This window comes from Heteronotia binoei, chromosome 15 (genome assembly GCF_032191835.1).
Source record: "Heteronotia binoei isolate CCM8104 ecotype False Entrance Well chromosome 15, APGP_CSIRO_Hbin_v1, whole genome shotgun sequence".
Taxonomy (NCBI): domain Eukaryota; kingdom Metazoa; phylum Chordata; class Lepidosauria; order Squamata; family Gekkonidae; genus Heteronotia; species Heteronotia binoei.
Window position 1 is genome coordinate 48,780,245 of NC_083237.1, and position 17,738 is coordinate 48,797,982.

Consider the following 17,738-nt stretch of genomic DNA (forward strand, 5'->3'; position numbering starts at 1 on the left):
TGCAGTTTTCACATATGCTGTGTGCTTTCATTCACACCACTTGCATGTATGAGTTTCATTGCTTGGTTTTTTTCTAGTTGACACCTGTCCACGAGGCACAGCGGAGCAGCCAGGCCCACCCTTGGAGGGAGAGGAGGAGCAGGGTGCGGAGGAGCAAGAAGGTACATTACCTGACAAAGCGGCCGCCTCTTGGTTACTGCGCAGTAAACGCATTAATAAGCCATGTGCGCAGGGGGTTCAAGATAATAATATAATGATTACTTTTGCAAATCTTAGGCGGTGTGAGCCCAGCAGCACAGCAGGCAGGAGGCGCTGAGGAGGCGGGAGGCGCTGAGGAGGCGGGAGGCGCTGAGGAGGCAGGAGGCGCTGAGGAGGCAGGTGAGTTCGCTGAGCCGCAGATAGAAATCAATAGGCATGGCATGCAAGTTTCTAATAAATATGATGTTGCAGCCCTTGTCAGCCGCCCTGCCAGATGCTTACAGGAGTGCACTAACTACCTGCCTCTAGGGCCACGAGGCGAGGCAGAGCGGCCAGGCTCACCCTTGGAGGGAGAGGAGGATGAGCAGCAGGGTACTGAGGAGCAAGAAGGTACATTACCTGACAAAGCAGCCACCTCTGGGTTACTGCACATTAGAGGCATTAAAAAGCCATGTGCGCAGGGCGTTCAGAAAAATAACTTAATGATTACTTTTGCAAATCTTAGGCGGTGGGAGCCCAGAAGTCCCGCGGGAGGAGGGCGGTGATCCGGCCAGAGAGGCAGGTGGGTTTGCTGAGCTGCCTCTCAGGGCACTGCGAACTAATGTTGCTATACAATGGACACATGCCTATACAATGCACACATGCTATGTGTGCATTGTATGTGCTATACAATGCACACATGCCTATAATTTTCTAATGTGCATGCATGGTGTGCTTGCATTTCAGTGGTGGAGGAGCCGGTGCAGCAAGCACAGGAGGACACCATTGCCCGTCTCGAGGCCCTGATGCGCCGGATCGAGGCCCTCGAGCGGCGCCCAGCACCGGAGGCACCAATGGAGGCCAATGCCGGGCTGGAGGCCCTCACCCAACGAATCGAGGCCCTCGAGCGGCGCCCAGCACCGGAGGCACCGCTGGAGGCCATTGCCCGGCTGGAGGCCCTCTGCCGCTCAGCGTGTGAGTGCTCACTATTTTGCATGATGGGTGGTTCTTGTGAGTGATTGACTGCTGTGCGTACATTACTGAGGGCGTTGCACTTACTTGCTTCTTTTCTAAATTGCAGTTAGCGCCTTCCCACGCCGGATTGACGCCCTGGAGCGGCAGTTCCGGAGGCTGGAGCGGGCCAGGGGTGGGGGGTTGGGAGAATAAAGGTTTATATATGTTTACTAAAGTGTTTGTCAGTTGTAATAAATTCTTGTTAATGTTGAAACCTGAAGATATCGTTTTTCTTCACCTAAACACCGAACTGGGACCTTTGCAAAACATAACTTTATTAAAAGTGCGTTAACCTGACAAGAACACAACATCAGCTGTACACAGCTGCTGCGTATTAATCTCTAAGGTAGGAACAGCCTGCCCGTGCAGGTATAAGCACTGAAATAACATCATCAATAACAACATGCACAACATGTAAACAATGAAATAACATCATCTTGCCCCTACGGGAAGCCGCCACACTGCCACTTGAGCAGGGTGCAGGAGACAGCAGGCTCTGACTCTCAGGCATAGTGTCTTCTGCCAAAACCGGGCAAGCTATATCTGAAGGCAGTGGCCCATGAGTTTCGCTGCAGTCACAGTTTAGGTGAAGCTGCCTATGTGTGACAGATGGTGGAGATGCTGCATATGGTGGAGATGTTGCAGTGGCTGGTACCTCACCCACCCTTCCCTGCGCCCTAGCTTCCCTAAAAATTTGGGCAATGCTGCCTAGCATATCAACAGCTGCCCTCATAACATCCACAGTCTCCCTTGTGGCCTGTTCGAAATTCTTTACCAAGCCTGTGTCACGCTCTCCCTGCAAAGTGAACCTGCGTTCTTCAAAAGCTAGCATTCGGTCAAAGCGCTCCATCGCGTCTTCATGATCCAGACGGCTTTCCAGGTCCTCCCCTTTGGATACTGCACCCTTCTTCCTCCTCAAAGTCACCTGGAATTGAAATTGACACCACACTCATTCCTCTCCATGGTTAGTGCTGCAAAGCCCATGCTTACCTTAAAAATCTGTACTATAACATGTCTTCAGGAGCAGTTCTGCTCATACATGAAGCAGGAAACGCAGGGTCAATGGCTCAGCAATTGTAAGCTGGGCAATGCATCTAAGTTCCACTGAAAGCTTTCACATTCCACATAAGACTTATCAGAAGCACTGCAGGCCGCACATACCCCGAAATGACTCCTCGCCTGGATGTTCATCAGTAAAAACCTGGCTGTGTTCCTGTTCCTGTAACGCATTGCTTGGGTTCACGCCGCTTGAGCCTATAGCAATGCAGAAAAATCAACAGTACTACGCTAGCTGGGGGGGGGGGGGGAGGGAGGCAGAAGGCGGAGGAGTGTTGCGATTATAATAAGTGCCAAACATCCACGTCTCCCTTCATTAAGGGGCGGTTTCATAAAGGTTTTCCCCATGGCTCCCTATCACCGGCCAACCCACAGCAACCACTTACGTTTTGTAGTTTCGTTAGTACGAAGTATCGCTATTGCGATAAAAGTTTGAAAAAACTAAGGAACCCTTTACCTGGAACCATAAAAATTACACAGCTGAGGGGCACTGCATCGCCGGGATACTCACCAGGAGGTGATTCACTGGTGTGCGTCAGGAGATCAGCAGCGTTGATTGTTTGGAGGTCAGCTGAAGAGATGCTATCTGATCCTTGAATCGGGATGCTTTCCTTATTTGCCTTGTAATACCGCGCCGTCAAGCTTCTCTTGCACGTAGCTGCTGTGCGGTGGCGGGAGTAAGATGCTCAATGGCGGCCAGCAATATCTGTCCCTTCTTCCTCCCAGTGTTCTGTTCGGCTCGTGCAAATTGTGACGACAGCTGCTTCTCGCCTCATGATTGGCCACTAGCATCGGCAGCATGATGTGGGCGATTCCCTGATTCTAGCTCGGCAGTTGCAATTCTCGCGAGACCCAACACCCTCAACTATAATGTATCAGCCGCAATTCTCGCGAGACCCTCGCCATAGCACCCATCAGAGTCTCGCAAACCTAACACCCTACCAATAATAATGCATATTATCAATAATCATGTATCCGCCGAAATGTGTTATGTGTGATGCAACTACGAAGTAACGAAACATCACTCGGAATGACCCTTCGGTTTAGCGAAGTAAAAAAAAAAAAAAAAAACATTAATGCATCCACCTTTGAAATGGTGTAACAGCGGAGAGACAGCGTAACATTGCAAAAAAAATTGCAATTGAGGCTATTCCGGGAGGGGGTGGTATTTCGAAATATCGCTATTACGCAAAACTGAGATGTTTTAAAAAAAAAAATGGCCGCGCCGGCACTTCGGGGAAGCGCCGCGAAAGGCTGATGATTGGCCAAGAGGGTGGATGGGTTGGGAGGACGGAAAAGGGGGAGGGTGACGCCCCCAAAGCAGTCGATCCGGCGTGGATGGATTTCCCACAGCAAACTCCGCTGAGTGGATCCGGAGTGGATCCGGAGGTTTTCGGAAACTCCGGCAACATGCTGGAAAACATACTCCGGCGTAAAATCCCTGTAGCGCCGGAGCAAACCGCAGCGCCGGAGCAACATGTGCGAAATCCAAGAGAAGATCCGGAGGTAAATGGGGCGCTACGACGGAGCAAACGCTAGTGCGAAAACGGCCTGTGTGTTTCGAAGAAGACTTCATCTTGACCACACACAGGCCTCGGATTCAGCAGAAGCTCACAGAAGCACAGCTCCTGAACCTTTCTGAGGGTTCCCCCTCCTCCTCCTCACCTTGTCCATTGAATAGGAGGTGCAGCTGCATAACAATCCCTGGATAAACTCCACCACCTATTTTTCTACAAAGCAACCCCTGACCACACACAAGCAGTTTACTCTGGAACCAATGCTCAAGCAATAGAGGCGCTGCCAGTCAATTTCACTCACTCCAGCATTGTGCACTTTAGGGAACTCTGTAGTTCAGAGATGTAGTTCCACCTGGAGGTTGGCATGCAACCCTAATATTCTAACTATACCACATTTTTACACAGCCGAGCCAAAAACCTTGAAGCCTTGGTTCAGCTGTGAAACTGATAGCATTTGGCAAGGCTTTTTTTCTTTTTTGTAGAAAAAGCCCAGCAGGAACTCATTTGTATATTAGGCCACACCCCCTGAAGTCACCAAAAGTAACATCAACTGTTCAGTTGGTTACTTTCTGCATATTGACACAGAACAGTACAGTGCTACCAGCTGCATTTCCTGGATGTGTGTTCTCACACAGCCCAATGAGAGACCTTGTTTCCCCATCCCCACCCCACCAACATAGCTGGAGAGAAAGAGAGCCACATGTGGTGCAGCGGGCAGCAGGCCCAGCTTCTCCCAAGAGGGGGCGCTTGTGGGCAGTTTCATGTTTCTTCCTCTCTTCGCAAGCCTGATGGAGGCTGGAGGCAGCAGAGAGAACGGAGTGTGCAGTCCAGGAGCATGTGGCTGCCTAGTGCCTTCCCTTCCTTTTGCAGAGACCTATTTTTGAGCTGGAGCCCTGGTCAACCCAGCTGGAACTGCGTTCCTGTGCGTTCCTGCTTAAAAAAAAGGCCCTGGCATTTGACATGATTCTTCAGCTGCGATACCACACACTAAATAGTGCACTTTCAATGCACTTTCCAACTGGATTTTGCCAGTTCACACAGTAAAATCCAGTTGGAAAGTACATTAAAAGTGGGTTGAAAGTGCATTATTTAATGTGCGGGATTGCAGCCAAGCTTGAGGGTAATAATACTGTCTTACACTGCAGGGCTTGTTGTAAGAATTACAGGAATCACACATGTACAACAATTTGCTACAGAACAGCACTAAATAAGTACTACTAAGTTTTGGGAGTAGTTGGTTAGTTAGTCCAGTATCCCATCTCAAACTTAGCAGAGTGCACCTTGGCTACATGCGGTAGAAGCTTTTTGTTCTCAGTGCCACTTATCAGTTTCAAGACTAATGCTGATCCTGTGAATTTAGGGCAGGGGTGGCCAAACTTGCTTAATATAAGAGCCACATAGAATAAAAGTCAGATGTTTGAGAGCCAAAAGACGGAAGGAAGGAAGAAAAGAAGGAAAATAAATAGATGGGGAAGAGAGAGGTAGAAAGAAAGCAGCTTTAACTTTAAATGCATTCTCCAAGCTGCCAGCTGGCTTGGTTTGGAGAAGTGATTTAAAGACAGGAATGCTTTCTCCTAGGGCTGCCAAGCCCCCGGTCTGGGCGGGGGTTCCCCCGCCTGGGAGGTTCCCAACCCGCCAGCCCACAATAGGTACCATGGAGTTTTTCCCTCCCAAATGTCTACAGCATCCGGAAAAACCATAGAGTTTTCCCAGAAACTCCTAGAGCAGCCGCACGCAACGTTGCCAGCATGATGACGTCAATTCTGGGTGATGTCATCGCGCCAGCAACATGGGGGGAGGTCCCCCCCGCTCCAGGATGAAGATGACTTGGCAACCCTACCTTCTCCACATCAGGCAATGGGGTAGTGGGGGCTTCAAGAGCCACACAATATGTGTGAAAGAGCCACATTTGGCTCCCGAGCCACAGTTTGGCCATCCCTGATTTAGGGGGAAGTATTTGTGAATTTCCTGCATTGTGCAGGGAGTTGGACAGGACTAGATGACCCTGGGGGAGTCCCTTCCAACTCTATGATTCTATTATGCTACTATTCTAAGCAGGGGTGGAATTCTAGCAGAAGCAGGTTGCGCCCCTGGAAATCGGGGGCAGTGCCCCCACAGGCCCCCCATGGCCACACACTCCTGATGTAGCCAATCCTCCAAGAGCTTACAAAAAAAGAGCCTTTTAAGCTCTTGGAGGATTGGCTATATCAGGGGTGTGTGGCCTAATATGCAAAGGAGCTCCTGCTAGAATTCCACCCCTGATTCTAAGGCAGAATGGAAGGAAGTTGTTTCCCTGTAATCTATCAGTCTACATCAAAGGAACAGCGACAAGGCAGTAAACAGGAAGGAAAACCCACAGTCTGCCTGTCTATCTCACTGACTTGCTTGCAAATGCCCCCCTCCCCCCCAATCAAAGGCTGAGGCTTGAGACAGCATCTCTTCTAACATTAGATTCTCGGTAAGCCACTGATATCAAAGAGAGGTATGTAATACGTCCATACTAAAACCATCTCTGCCTTACATTAAGGGCCCATCGAGAGGGGTAGCCATGCCTCTCCTGCATCCTCCCCCTATAAGGAGTCTCTTTTCCTGCTGCTAATGAGTGTCTATTGGCCCTGAGTCCCCCCCCCCTTCTTTCAAAGTATCTCCAACTTCAGCATTAAGTGCAGCTCTAAGGAGGATTCAACAGGTAGCCCATTAAAGGTCCCTGACATATTGCTGTACAGGAGAGAGATGCATGCAGAGAAGGTTTAATCTGCCAAGATCCATCGCTCTTTGGTAATAATGTCAGAGGTGGGGAAGATAGAGATGGATGAGAAGCCCAGGATGAAGAGACTGGGGAGGAAATTGTCCAGGGAGCGATGCTATTTGGCAGGCAGTTGCTGCTTGCTCTTAGAAGCTTTCAGAGTGAACGAGGAGGGCTGTAAGATCCACTCCAGCCCAGCGTGCTTTCGTTGAACGGTTTTGCCTCTGAGGTCCAATCCTGTTTCCCCTTTGGGTCAATTGCAAAACTCTCCCGAGCATTAGTAAGACTAGGAGGAGGGGAAACGTCTGCTGGGATTTCAAAAGGAAGGGAGAGGCAACAGGGGAAGCTGTGCGAGGAGGGATGTGAGTATCCAAGTCCTGGGCTTACCTGAACACACACAAAACTGCCTTATATCAGAATCAGATTGAGTGTGAAAGACCTCTTCTACCTGAGAGCCTGGAGAGCCGCTGCCAGGCCTGTAGCCATGGGTGGGGAGGGGGTCTGTGGAGGTACTGCCCCTGACTTCCAGGTGTGCAACCTGCTTTTTATCTTTTTCCTTCCTTCCTTCCTTCCTTCCTTCCTTCCTTCCTTCCTTCCTTCCTTCCTTCCTTCCTTCCTTCCTTCCTTCCTTCCTTCCTTCCTTCCGCCACAGGGCTCTTAGTACAGGGCCTACTGTATGCTCCAGAAGGATTGGCTACATCAGGGGTGTGTGACCTAATATGCAAAGGAGTTCCTGCTACAAAAAAGCCCTGAGAAAGGGTATGGATGGGCTAGCAGTTGGAGCAGATACCTTCTGGTGATAGGACTCCATAACCTGGCTGGAGAAAAGAGTCTTATAGATCCAGCATTTTAGCTTTTCTGTAAATTCCTTTTTCGTAGATGGTGAGCAGGACTGGGTTTAAAAAAAAAAAACATTTGAACACGTCTTTTTTTTTTTTAAGCAGCTCAGGAGTCTTCCACACAGCACTGCTTTCCTGGGATTCTACCAGTGTTGTTATAGCTGTTAGCACAGCACTATGCTTCCCAACAGAATTCAGGTCAAAGAAAACAAGATATGTGTGAGTGTCCTCAGAGTATTTTGTAACTGGGGAAGTTACAGAGGGGGGAAACATCAGCACCACAGCTGGCTCTTTTGGGAGGCAACATGAGGCAGCAGAGTTGGGGGGAAGCTGTATCTTCCCATCCCACCTGCCACCAGCCAGTTCCCCAGTTGCCCATTCTCTGGACTACCTGCTTTTCCCTCCTGGGGACTTGGAGATAAGCAGAGGTCCATCAGTAGCCACAAGATATAGATGGAACACTCTGTCTAGGGCAGTGATGCTCTGTATTCTTGGTGCTTGAAGGGCAGCAATGGGAAGGCTTCTGGCCCCACTGGTGAACCTCCTGATGGTACCTGGGTTTTGGTCACTGTGTGACACTGACTGTTGTACTGGATGGGCCATTGGCCTGATCCAACATGTCTTCTCTTAAGCGATCCTCCTTATCTCTTCACTCCCTTTGAAACTAGTATACCAAACCATGCAACCATTCCCAAATTCCTGCAAGAATTTTTTTTCTTTCTCAACAGGGTTTTTTTTTAACAGGAACTCCTTTGCATATTAGGCCACACACCCCTGATGTAGCCAGTCCTCCTGGAGCTTACAGTAGGCCCTGTGCTGAGAGCCTTGTAAGCTCTTGGAGGATTGGCTACTTGGGTGTGTGGCCTAATATGCAAAGGAGTTCCTGCTACAAAAAAAGCCCTGCATTCTCACAACTGTTCTGCTACCATTTCAGCTTATCTGTTGCCAGAGCAGTGTAAGCTGTGCTGATTTTACCACCCCAGGCTGAACCGTGCTTCATGGTATGCTGTGCCTCCCAGCAACATGAGCGGCAGAGGGAAAGGTGCATTACAACTGATCTCTGAGCAATGGAGATCACCTGAAGAAAATGGCCACTTTGGATAGTGGGCTCTATACCATTGTACCCCATGGAAGTCCCTCCCCATCCCAAACAGCACCCTCCTTAGAATTTGCCCCCCAAATCTCCAGGGGCGTTTTCGCACTCACGTTCAGCTGGCGCGACCCCCCTCTTCACCGCGCAGGATCTGCGCAGATTTCGCACTAAATGCCGCGGAGCAGCCGGAAGAGCCGGAAACTCCCGTCGCAAAAGCCGCGCAAACGGAAACTGCTTTTTGGCGGTTTACGTTTGAGCGGCTTTTGCAGCGGGAGTTTCCGGTGCAAAAGGCTGCTCTGCGGCATTTAGTGCGAAATCCGCGCAGATCCTGCGCGGTGAAGAGGGGGGTCGCACCGGCTGAAGGTGAGTGCGAAAACGCCCCAGGTGTTTCTATTAGGATTTAGAGATACAATTAGCAGAGTAATGTGGAGTGAACCGCAATAACAGCCAGGCACACGGTTTAGCTTAAGAAACAAAGTAGTTTACTTTACTAATGAGGAAAGGGATGACTGGGATTTCTAGAAAACAAAGAAAGGATTCAATATCCTATCTAGCTTCTAAACTACGTCTTGACTCTCTCGAATCTTAGCATCAACTGCATGGAGAATCTAAGGGCTTAAACAAAGGGCTGTAAAACTGACCAAATGCTTTTCCCTAGACCACCACCCCAATATATGGATTAGCCAATTAGGGCTCTCCCTCAATGGTTGCTATGCATATTGACACCTAGCCTTGGTGGGAAATACGTGCAAACACTCTCATTGGTCCCTACCAACTCACTGGCTAAACACCAGCATGCATATACAAACACTTAATTAACTCATGACGACAGGAAGTGAAATTGCATCAAAACCCCAACAGTTTCCCAACCAGGAGCTGGCAACCCTACAGGAAACCCACTGGTGGGTACCACCACATTGGGGAACCACTATTTTACCAGGCTAAGAGGAAAGGAGGCAGGCAGATAGGGTTGCCGACTCTCTGTTGGGCTCTTGGGAAATTCCTGGAGATTTAGAGAGGGTGGCGTTCAGGGAAGGGCCCCAGTAGGTTAGAAGGCCATAGAATCCACCCTCCAAAGCAGCCTTTTCCCACAGAGGAACGGAGAAAATGGCCACTTTGGAAGGTGGACTCTATGGCATTATACCCTGCTGAAGCCCCTCCCCTCCCCAAACCCCACCCTCCTCAGGATCCACTCCCAAATCTCCAGGTATTTCCCAACCCAGAGCTTGCAACCCTAGATGGCAGGGGGAGGTGCATATGTGGGAATCAGCAGCAGTGGGCCTCACCAGAAGCCCTGGGACTTGGTAGTGGCCCCACTTCAGGGAATGCTGCCAATGCCAGCCCTGGTGTGAGGAGACTGTTTCCTGTCACTTATGATTCTCCAGAACAACAGAAACTCCTCCCACCCACCCAGGATATTCTGGAATTGCCTTTAAAAAAAAAATAGATCACTTGGGTTGGATCCAGCAGCACAAAATTTCCATTTGCACTAGAGTTCTTGGGCAAAGAGAAATGCAGGAATAAGACTGCAGTAGCTGCTTAGGCGAAGACAAGCATTGTATTCCCACTTGCATTTCTGCGTACACAAGATCTTGTGCAACCAATTTTGAGGCCATATAATATGGAGAAAGGAAAGCATTAAACATTGCGCAAGAGTTTGGGCAAGTGAAAGTGGACTGAGTCCATTTATGTTTCTGCTTGCCAGTCTTCAAGGATGATTAGAGATCTCCTGAGATTAGAACTGATTTCTTGGCAACAGAGAGCACTTCGCCTGGAGAAAAATGGCTGCTTTGGGAAGGTGGACTCTATGATATTATATCCTATCAACGTCCCTCTCAGGGCTTTTTCTGTAGCAGGAACTCCTTTGCATATTAGGCCACACACCCCTGATGTAGCCAACCCTCCTGGAGCTTACAGAAGGCCCTGTACTAAGAGCCCTGGAAGCTCTTGGAGGATTGGCTACATCAGGGGTGTGTGGCCTAATATGCAAAGGAGTTCCTGCTACAAAAAAAGCCCTGGTCCCTCCCCTCCCCAAACCCCACTCTTCTCAGGCGCCACCCCCAAAATCTCCAGGTATTTCCCCACCCAGAGCTGGCAACCCTACTCCTTGCGGAACACTGGATCACTGAAACTTGCTATGGATGTTAGTCTTCGATTTATGATTGTGGGAAGTGCCATCAAGTCACAGCTGCCTTATGCGGTTTTCAAGGCAAGAGACATTCAGAGGTGGTTTACTATTGCCTGCCTTTGCGTCATGACCCTGGGCTTCCTTGGTGTTCTCCCCTCCAAATACTAACGAGCAGTGATCCTGCTTAGCTTCCAAGATCTGATGAGATCAGGCTAGCCTGGGGTATCCAGATCAGGGCTGGCTTGTAACCGCATTGCTACTCTTGTATTGTTTTGCGGTATTATATTGTAATTGTATTGCTGTAATTGTATTGCTACTCTTTTATGGGGTTTAATTAAAATTGTTTCACTGGAATATTCTGCTATCGGTTTTAGCTTTCAGTTCGCTTTTGACCTAAGCATATATAGAGTGTTCTGTGATTTTTTTTTTTAAAAATAGAAACATTATTTTCATTCTGCACTTTTTAATTGTTTGTTGTATTTGGAAAACTACCTCAGACACGCTTAGGAGAATGTGGTATATAAATACATCAAATGTGTTTGAAAGGCATTCAATTCCACTGAGAAATCTGGAGTGTGAATTTAGCTGCAGTGGATTTTGGAGAAACTAAGAGGGATGGGGGGAAATCCCCACTCTGATGTGTACATCTGAAATCAGTGCTGTTTATTGCCTATTCTAAATGCAGTTTTGGCTCTGTTCAATATGATAAATTTTGCAATGGGAATAAAATGAGGGGTTGGATTACACGCTGTAGCATCAAACCGGTAAATCTGACATCGCAACCTCTGTTTAAATCTGGCCTTTCTGATGGGCACCAAGTAACATTTGGAACGTCATGGTCTGAAAACCAGATGTTAAGGTCTCTCTTCTTCGCCTAGCCAAATTCTCACTGCTCAACTCATCAGAGGAGCTTTTCAGATATATTTACTTCAGTTTATTTACATAATTTCTTTGCATGGCTGAGCATCTGTGCATCTTTCTGGTTCTTTTCCACTTGACAATCCTTTTTTTTAAAAAAAAAAAGTGGTTTTCCGCCTTTCTCATCACCGAGAGGCTGAACACAGAGAGAGAGGGGAGGGGGAGGAACCAGGAGCCCTATTATATATTTGTCTGACATTAGATTTTCACCATCTCACTTAAAGCAAACAACCATACAAGCTGTTAGTATGGTCTGAAGTGGGCCTTGGAGACCTGTGAAGGAGCTGCTAGGAGAATCTCTCCAGTTCCTGAAAACAAAAGGTCTGGGATTGTTTTAGCAGCCTGAGGAGGGAAGGCAATTTAAAAAAAGAGAGAGAGCCCAGAGCACACTGCCTCTGGATGTGGTTGATCAATACCAGCTGCCCTCGGCCCCTTTTTCAATCACATCACTCCTGGCGTCTCCATTGTCACTGAGAAAGGTAACAGCTTCCTGGGGTGTCAAACTCATCTGTTATGAGGGCCGGATCTGACATACAGTAAATGAGACATTGTCAGGCTGGGCCATGTATATCATAAAATGTAACACCAGGTAGCAGAGATGTAAACTTTATAAAGGACACAGACAAACACAAAGTTTTTTTTTAAAAAAAAAACTTAAAACCTGCTTAAAACATTAGCACTCTTGCAATATTTTGCACCATGACACAGACTGAGGGCTGGGTGTTTGTCTTCAAAACTATAGTCTTCCCCAGAGAAATAATTACAAATCCTGTGTGACTGAGAAGCCTGGCAAAGCAAGCTGAGACACAGAAGGAAGCAAGAGGGAGAAGGATGCAGATAACAGTGAGTTAGGGTTGCCAATCCACAGGTGGGGGCAGGGGTTCCCCCGGTTGGGAGGCTCTGCCCGCCGCTTCAGAAAGCGGGGTGGGCGGAGAGGAAATGTCTGCTGGGCACTTCATCATTCCCTGTAGAGACTGGTTCCCTCTGATCAACCAACGATGGGACCAACACTGCTTAGAACTGAAGGATGGAGGGATGTCTGATCAGGAAATTCGTTGTAAAAAAGCTGCGGGGTATAATAGCAACGGGTTAGGGATGGATTTAATGGTGAGTGTGACCGCGGCCCAAGCTAGCCAGAACTGCATTCCTGTGCATTCCTGCTCAAAAAAAGCTATGTCAGAAGCCATCCATTGTCAGCCTCATCCTACCACATGTTCCACAGCCTCAGTCCAGGAAAAGCTGAGAAGGCTGAGGGGAAAGGGCTGAATTACATGCAAGACCGGTTCAGTTCCAGACTTCAGGAGACCCTGGGCGGAGAGTTCCCAGAGGCTCCTTTCCCACCCATTCACCCATGTGTCTCACTTCCTATCTGAGCATACCAGGGCCGGATCGGGGGGGGGGGGGGCAGAAGGGGGTGCTTGCCCCGGGCCTGACAGTGGGGGGACGCCAAATTGAGTATGGAGTCCATTGTATTCTATGGGACCATAAGATAGAATGGCCCATAAGGGGGCACCATTTTTTAATTTTGCCCTCCCTCAAAAAACATGTAAATCCGGTCCTGGCGCATACTTCCCTCTTCACCCAAAGAGTAATGAACATATGAAATTCACTGCTACTGGAAGGGGTGGCATCTACAAGCACTGGAGGCTTCAGGAGGGGTCTGGATAAACATATGGAGCAGAGGTCCATCAGTGGCTATTAGCCACAGGGGATAGAGGGAAAACTATGTCTGGGGCTGTGATGCTCTGTATTTTTGGCACTTGGTGGGGCACAGTGGGAGGGCTTCTAGAGTTCTGGACCCACTGGTGGACCTCCTGATGGCACCTGGGTTTTGGCCACTGTGTGAGACAGAGTGTTGGACCAAATGGGCCATTGGCCTGATCCAGCGTGGATTCTCTTATGTCCTTATGTTTTCTCTCTATATTCTTATGCTCACAAACCTTCTCACTGCCCATGCTTACAGCCGCCTGCACTGCTTGCATCCCTTTCCCTGATGCCACTGAGCAGTGTGTACAACTGGGCATATGGGTGGCAAAAGGCTCACAAGTGAGCAGGAAGGGAAATGGCGTGTTGAGGAGTTAGCAGAAGCCCTGGATTCCAGCAGCTGCACCATCTGAGGGTCAACTGACGCTGGCCCTGATTATATGAGATATTGCTGATCTGTGATCAGAACTTCTGTTGGGTAATTCAGCCTCCAAAAGCCGCTGTATCGATCGATGCTTCGGTTATGGATTGCAGCTATGGTAGTTGCGGGGGTGGGGGTGTATGAAACTCTTCTTCCCCATACCATTTTCCAGACCAAACTCCCTCCTGTGCTGCTTTTAATTCCAGCAAATGAGGCAAGTACCCATATGGAAAAAGAATACGAATTGCAGATTTATACCCCGCCTTTCTCCTTGAATCAGAGACTCAGAGTGTCTTACAATCCCCTATGTCTTCTCCCCCCACAACAGACACCCTGTGAGGTGGGTGGAGCTGAGAGGGCTCTCACAGCAGCCGCCCTTTCAAGGACAACTCCTGCCAGAGCTGTGGGTGACTCATGGCCATTCCAGCAGGTGAAAGTGGAGGAGTGGAGAATCAAACCCGGTTCTCCCAGATAAGAGTCCACACACTTAACCACTACACCAAACTGGAGAAAGAACAACCTTTCCCAGCGTTGAGGCCCAAATCTATAATTTCTACCCAACTCCCCAGTGGCTGCTTTTTGAAATTACATTACCTGTAGGGTGATTTGATCATGGATCCCAAACATCAGATGTAATTTGAACCTAAAAGGCACTAAGGGACAGAAATAAGAGACAAGAAATAATTTGTGAGAATTAAAGGTGGCACGCGCTGCCTGCAGCTTACGTGCTTTTTGGATGAATGTCTCCAGCATTCTAGGCTTCTGCTCCATGCCCAGGTCTGTTTGGCTACAGATATAGCAGAGAGATGGCAGAAAGCACACCACACACATTAGGGTTCCAGCTCTGAATGGGAAACACATGAGGATTTGAGGGGTGCAGTCTGAGGAGGGTAGGGTTTGGGGAGGAACCTCAATGGGGTATCTTGCCATAGAGTCCACCTTCCAAAACAGCCATTTTCTCCAGGGGAACTGATCTCTGTCATCTAGAGATCAAGTGCAAGAGTTTAAAGTCTGGATCTGATGATATGCTTTGTCTTGAATGTGACGCTTAGATGAAGCTTTCAGCGAAAACGGGGTCTGAATATTCCAGAAATGCTCATTTAGCTGTATGTCTGAAAACTTATTTACTGCACATTTGAGAATTGAGTTTGGGCTGGAGTCCATCTGAGAAATCTGCTTCTACTTGCGGAGTTGTGGATGTTTACCTGAGGAAAGAGAAGAACAATTGCATTAACAATTTGAACTTTCCCTGTTGGACTTTGGGATTTTACGCCCCAGTCTCTGTTGCGTTTCTTCTGCTTTTTTTATAATTTTGTAATTCTATGGATTTTCTTGTTCTAAGTAATTGCGGTGGGTTTCAGTCACTTTAAGAGGCTTCTGTAGACACATTTACGCAGAGGCGGTGCCTTTTTCTTTACCACTTGGAAGCTGGCAACCCTACTACCTCCCAGACCTTGAGGAATTTTACAGCCTGGAGCTGACAAATTTAGGTGGAGGAGAAGGACAGTGGCACAGTCAGGACCCAGCTACGGGCAAGGAAATACCTGAAGATCTGGGGGTCGAGTCTGAGGAGGGCAGGGACTGGGGAGGGAAGGGACTCCAATGGGATATAATGGGACTCCAATGGGATATAATATAAAGGGACTCCAATGGGTTGCCAGGTCTTACCTGACTTCCAGCAAGGAAGAAGATAGAAGAAGATATTGGATTTATATCCCGCCCTCTACTCCGAAGAGTCTCAGAGCGGCTAACAATCTCCTTTACCTTCCTCCCCCACAACAGACACCCTGTGAGGTGGGTGGGGCTGGAGAGGGCTCTCCCAGCAGCTGCCCTTTCAAGGACAACCTCTGCCAGAGCTGTGGCTGACCCAAGGCCATTCCAGCAGCTGCAAGTGGAGGAGTGGGGAATCAAACCCGGTTCTCCCAGATAAGAGTCCGCACACTTAACCACTACACCAAACTGGCTCTCCACAAGGGGCTCTCAGAGCAGGTTTGCCCTTGCTGTACAGATAAAGTGGAAACGGTTGACCATGTTTTGCTTGAGTGTGGACTATACAAAAGCATACGTGCCAAGTATATTCATCCTTTGCTTGAGATGCTGGGGCCTTTTGGACTCCAAAACTAGAAATATATTGTTAGCAGACTCTAATCCCCAAGTTATGTATGATTGCGCCAGATTTCTGGCAGTTGCCAGGAGAATTCGTGATAGTTTTGTAAAGAAGGGACTTTGAAGTTGACCATTTTTATCCTTTTTGTGTATTTTAAAATTGTGCTAAGCTCCCCTTTTTGAATATTTTTATTCTAGTGTAACCATCATGCCTAAATGTTTGAGTACTTTGTACATCGGATTTGAATTGATTGGCTTCTTAAATTGTTTTTATTGGTTATGTACCATAATAATAAATAATCTGAATCTATTTGAAGATTTGGGGGGTCGAGTTTGAGGAGGAGAGGGACTGGGGAGGGAAGGGACTCCAATGGGATATAACGCCATAGAGTAGGGTTGCCAGATCTTACCTGACTTCCAGCGAGGGGCTCCCAGGTCCATTCTGGGATGTTCCATCGTGCAAGCTTTGTGCGCGCAGTCCAATGATGTCACCCGGAAGTGATGTCATCACAGTGGGCATGTTGCACTTGGATCCTCTAGCTAGCATTTTGGTCAAAAATACTGAAATGCTAGAGCATCTATATTTGACATGACAGAAAGTGGTAGCCTTTCCCTCCCCCTTTCCCCCATATTTGTGGATTATTTCCAGATATGGCCTCATGCCATTACTGAGAGGCAACAACAACAACCTCCCTGGAGAGGGAATGAGTCACTCTGCACCCTCCATTTTCAATGCCTTTGCCCTTTATCGTGTGGTTTCTCACACTGTAAAAACTCAAACACAATGCGGGTGTGTAATGTCCGAGGCCTTTTGCTGTAGGACTCCGTGTGGGTGGGGGGCTCATGGGAGTGAGTGGGCCATCTTTTGTGCCCTTCAGACAAAAAAAATTAAAAGAGAGAGAGCGAAGAACCAAATTAGTTACACTATTAGTCAACTACAAGAGGCTTTCTTATTTATTTTCGCAGAGGCCTTTTTTTGCCCCCACAAAAGGTGTCACTGTTTGACGCTTATTCTATTTGGCCCTCAGAGGGAAAAAAAACCATAACAAATATGATGTTTCACTCCCAGTTCCTTAAGCTGTGCACAGTTCATGGCAGCTTTTGCAGGGTCCATTTCCTCAGGAGAACAGAACGCTTGAGGCTTCTGAGGCCTTTGTAAAAGCCCCTTCACAGATTGGGCAAGAACTGTAATGAAGTACAGCTGGTGTGAGAGTCCCTCCGTAGAACCAGCGCAGGCCCCAGAATCCAAATAGTATGGAATACTCTAGGCTATGTACAGAAAGGTCACTGCATGGTGCATCATAACCCATGGTATACAAACTCAGAATTTTTTTTAAATGATATATTTTTTTTGTCTCTGAGCAAGCCAGCTTTTCAGGTTCTTCGTTTTTTCTAGACAGCTTTAACCCAGATGGCTGGGCCAGGTGCATGCAGCAACATTTTTGACTCATGTGCTGGGGGGGGGGGGGAATGCACTACCCATAAAGATGTTGGAGGATAGGGTAGCCAAGTCCAATTCAAGAAATATCTGGGGACTTTGTGGGTGGAGCCAGGAGACATTAGGGGTGGAGCAAAGATCAAGGCTGTGACAAGCATAACTGAACTCCAAAGGGAGTTCTGGCCATCACATTTAAAGGGACGGCACACCTTTTCAATTCCTTCCTTCCATAAGAAATCATGAAAGATAGGGGCACCTTCTTTTGGGGCTCATATAATTGGACCCCCTGGTCCAATCTTTTTGAAACTTGGGGGGTATTTTGGGGAGAGACACTAGATACTATACTGAAAATGTGGTGCCTCTACCCCAAAAAACAGCCCCCCCAGAGCCCCTGATACCCACGGATCAATTCTCCATGATTTTCTATGGGAATAAATCTCCATAGGGAATAACAGTTCCCAGCAGACATTTCCCTCCCCTCCCCCCACTTTCTGATGACCCTGAAGCGGGGGGAGGGCCTCCAAACCAGGGGATCCCCTGCCCCCACCTGGGGATTGGCAACCCTATTGGAGGAGAAACAA